Below are 5,102 nucleotides of genomic sequence, written 5' to 3' on the forward strand. Positions count from 1 at the left end.
GTAATACACTTTACAGCAGATTCAAATACTTTTCAGTAGGTCAGTCTTTCTGCAACAAAAAGCAGCCAATCCAGGACCGCCATTTATTCTCCTTGGTGCTGATTGGCTGAACCTCAAGGAGAAGAGACGATGGAGACTGTATCTGTTAGCTTCTGTGGTAGTGCTAAGACAGTTTCCTCTGTGTGAGTTAATAAATATTAAGTTATGTTTAGAGTTTGAACCAGGACCTTGTAGAGGAGTTTTCAGGTATTCACAGATTTCATCTATTTGTGGTTTTATGTAACTTGTTGCAAAATTTCTCAGCACCGAATATGAGCTAAACCATTTTATTACTTAGTTTTGAGTTATTTGTCTGCTAAGATGGATTCCTACACCTCTACAGAAAATAAGGACATTAAAATATCATCTAGTGAAACATGAGAGGATAATTAAATAATTAGAAAAAAACTATCACTCCTTTAAAACTAAATCATTAGAATAATCCTAAAATGTCTTCATGCCTGGCTTTGTAATTGGTAAGAAGAAAATTGTTTTTTTATATTTAATAACTGAAAATGGCATGAAGCTTTTTGTAAATTTCTTCACGAACTTGTTGATTGAGTGTCATTGAATATATTTATTTACTTTTGTTCAAAGCAAAGACTTTGGTCTGCAGCAGCAGGATAATAAAACCGTGCAGATCTCCAACATCCTCTTTGCTGTGAGTAATAAATACATCTGACACAAGAGGGAACAACTCTCACCTAGTAAATGAGGAAGTTTCTCATGCAAAAGCTCCTTATAGCTGAATACTGCTATGCTGTGATGGTGCTAACAGGAAATCTTTTTTTTTAAAACCTCAAGTAATAATTTCTGGTTGTTTGCTTGTTAATAACTTGTGTGACTGTAGTTTTAAGTAGGCCTGCCTGCCTGCCTGCCCGCCAATAAAACCAAATGTTTCTTCAGAAATTGATACAGCTAAACAGCACATAACTGAAGTGCAGTTAAAATTATACCAGGCACGTACTGGGGTAGACTTTGACTAAGCCATTCTAACCAAGGATTATGCTTGACTTTAAAATAAACAGGAAAAAGTAAATCATTTCAAACATCAAACTAATTTGATCAACATAATGACAAATTCTACTCAAAACATTTCACATAGATCCCACAGCATGTCAGGCTGAGAGTTCACCAGTCGGCCCAAACCGTCACAAATGCGTAAATATGCCAAATAAATCCAGGATGTATCCTGATGTGACCCTGCAGGACAAGAGGGCTCTGCTCTGCCCAGGCTTCTCATTGAGAAAATTTGATCAATTGCATTGAGGGACCAGTTGACCAGATCCATAATTTGTAGATTTGATGGATGTACAAAGAAAGGCTCCAAAAAAGCAGCTCAAAAACAGAGCAAGCAGGACGAAGGTGGGGAGGAAATTAGATGATTTTCATCACCTGACTGCGACAATGAGAACCAACCCAACCATACAGGTCGATTTAATCAGCAGAATGAATTATCTGCTTTGAGAGCTTGATCTGCTCACTATCAAAGCGGAAGCCTAAAAAAAGAAGCAATTAAGATATTAAATGACTTTTGTAGGTTTTAGACATTGTTAATCCACAGTACTCAGCCACGCCCCTAACTTCTCCCAAACTCCAGCGGACTGACTACTGACCAGCTCTCCATCTCACGGGTCCGAAAAGCCTCTAATTCCTGGGTATTACCGCAAATAAGAATGTAGAGAACTTTTGTTTAAACTGGGAGCGAGAAAGATTCGTCTAAGCTCTAACTACCTCCATCCAGACGTTATGACCCACTTCAGTCCATGATTCAGACACCGGAGTAGCCCCGCCGGTATCCGAGCTCATAAACCACGTCTGTTCAGGGTAGCTCTTTCCCTGTCATTAACGTGCACTTGTTACCGGCTTAGATAATTTTAGAGACTAGGAATAAGTCATTATTTATCTGAACTAAAGAACGTACGAAGCCACCCTGATTTACTAGGACCATTAACATTGATTTCACATTAATCAGAAGAATTAACCTTTAGATGACTTAATTAATTTAACTGTCCACAACGTCAATTAGACTTTAGTATTTTATTAGCAAGCTTTAGCAGGGGAGAAAAGACATACAGCAATTAACAACAGATTAAGTAATCAATAGATTTAAGAAAATTTAGAAATTTCACCTAATTCTAAACCCTACACTGTGTCTTACTCTAAATAGAGGCTTTGGGGGAGGCAGTTTCACTCGAACCCAGATGCAGAGACGATCTTTGGCAGCAGAAAACTTTAACGTCCATGGATGGAGTCCTGTCTTTGTCTTGGCAGAATCCTTTTAGAATAGATCCAAAGTTGAACTGGTGAGAATCCTCAATGAACTCAGTTCTTTATCCATATGCCATCTTTGTCCATTCCCCATGTCCACTGCAGCATCGTTGGAATCTTTTGGGTTGAGCGTGGGGCCGCAGTTGAATCAGAATCCCGGGTTGTGGGTAAACGGATTTTGTTCCTTCCTTGTGCAGCGAGCAGTCTCATCGTCCCGGGGTATCATCACGCAGCCCTCCGTTGATTCTGCATCTCCGTTTGCTCGACTCGAACGCTGCTGAACAAAGAACCCCGTTTCTGCGTTTGCATATATTTTCATACCCCATGTACACAGTTTCTCTCATTTTCTGCATGTCCGGTGCGTACTTTCCTTGACGTCAAGTGCCTTCAGTTCGCCTCAACCTTTCTTCCACTCAACTTTTAACCTTCCTTGTTCTTTAAAACTCAAAGATCAACAACTCAACACCTGGTGCAGATATAGTCTCAAAATCTCACTTCCTCTTTCCTCCGTGCTGACAGTTCTTTCACCCCTGGTCTATATTTGTGACACGGTATCAGACACTTTTTACTCTTTACTCTCCAACCTCATACAGTAGTTAAAGAAAGGATTACATGTATTTTACTCATCTTTAAAACATAATAAATTCATATTGCATTTAAAAACAAAGATTACATGAGTTTCAATCAACGTTAAGTCATAATACAAGATTACTAGTAGCTCCAGGCTTTTGTGACCTGTTTTCTGTGTGTTCTGGAAAGATCTCAACTAGTTCCAGCCAGGTTTCAGGACAACATGAATTCAGTGGTTTTCTTAAAGCTACACAGCGGTTTTGTCCAAGTGTCCTGAAATGCTCTCACTTTCTCCCCTGAACATATTCATGAGTTCAGCTGTGGGGTTACAATTTTATATCACGTTTAAGTCAACATTTATGAAGATCTTTTTTTTTTTCAGCCACATTTTGATCTCCTCTGTCCTTCCAGGTTTTAATAATGAAAAATGAAGACAATTTTTGTCCATCTTCTGTACACCCTTGTCCCTCAGTGGGGTCCGGAGGTGCTGGTGCCTATCTCCAGCTAATGTTCCGGGCGAGAGGCAGGGTCACCCTGGACAGGTCACCAATCTGTCGCAGGGCAACACAGAGAGACAGACAGGACAAACAACCATGCACACACACCTAGAGAGACCAATTAACCTGACAGTCATGTTTTTGGACTGTGGGAGGAAGCCAGAGTACCCGGAGAGAACCCACCATGCACAGGGAGAACATGCAGAAAGACCAGGGCTGGGAATCAAACCCAGAACCTTTTTGCTGCAAGGCAACAGCTCTACCAACTGCACCACTGTGCAGCCCGACAATTTTTGTATTTTCAGTAATTTTGATTTTGTAAAATCCAAGTGGTGATTTGCTTAATCTTTTTGTCTTGGGGAATATACAACATAAGAATGAATAAAATAAAATACAAAGATCTGAAAAGTCCAACAAATCATGTCTGAGGTTCAGGGAGGACAGTTACTGTACCANAAAATGTAACGGCATTAAAATGTTTTAAAATAACTTTGTCATACTTTCTTGGGTCATTTCTCTCTAACATTTATCACTTAAACTCAACACTAAGTTAATTTTTATTTGCCTGAATCTGAATATATTAGTCCCAATTTAAAATAAAAGAAGAATTTAATTTAATTTAATTTAATTTAATTGGAAAATCCTGAAGATAAAACCTGTTTTTGAGGAGACATGGTGCTCAATATGTAGAAAATTAATTAAATACAGACAATTAAAACAATATTAAATTCACCTACAAATTAAATAAAAATCTACCAGAATAGAGCATAAGATTAAGATTTAAGAAAGTAATTTAAGAGGGATTTAAGAAAAACTCCTAAACTTCATTTTAACAGTTTTAAAAAATAAAATCTGGTTCAAAATGAAAACCTTTTAATAAAGCAAGAAAATATATTTTAGAAAATTTTATAATTATTTTTAAATCATATGCTCTCAATTGATTATTTTGCTTATTTTGATATATTTACTCCTGAGTTCAACAGATTTATTAAATATAAAAAAATAATAATTTACTGTTATTAGTAACTATATTAGTATTATTAGAAAACGTTTTAGCGAAAACACATTTTAGTTTGTTTTTACAACTTTATCTGTTCAGTAGTAGAAAACTAAAACTTTGGTCGCCGTTATTGTGACAGGTGTGTGTGGTTATACGGGTGTATTTAGATAAAAAAAAAATGTTAGAAAAAAAATAACATTTATTTTATATTCAAGTTATTTTTGCATGTATTCTAATAATATGGGAGCCTTTGCAAAAATGTGTTTTAATTTAAATTTCTTTAGTTATGAAGGTCTTTACCATTTTAATTATAAAGCTATACATCGGAGCCGAGTTATAATTAACACTTTGCTATAATTCAAGTTGTTAAATAATATAAATAATTCTGAATCACTTTGAGAAAAAGGATCATACTTACATTTGGCTAAACAGATAATCGTGGTTAAGACCAGCAGAAGGCGGGAAGCACCACGATCAGCCATGTCCAGAAACAACCTGCATATGAAACAATAAGAGGAGCTGCAGCTTCTTAATGCAGTAGAAGAGAAGAGACCTCCACCCCCATTGACAGGAAGAGATTGGTTTTTTTTTTTTTTTTTTGTTCTTTTCTTTGCAAGAAACTTCAAGTTGATGGAAACAAAAGCAGCTTTTAATCAGATCAGATAACGAATCAACAGATGAAGAAGGAAGATCTGATAGTTTCTCTACGCTTGGTTTTCTGATAA

Source organism: Poecilia formosa, unplaced genomic scaffold (assembly GCF_000485575.1).
Source record: "Poecilia formosa unplaced genomic scaffold, Poecilia_formosa-5.1.2 Scaffold347, whole genome shotgun sequence".
In the NCBI taxonomy this organism is placed as follows: Eukaryota; Metazoa; Chordata; class Actinopteri; order Cyprinodontiformes; family Poeciliidae; genus Poecilia; species Poecilia formosa.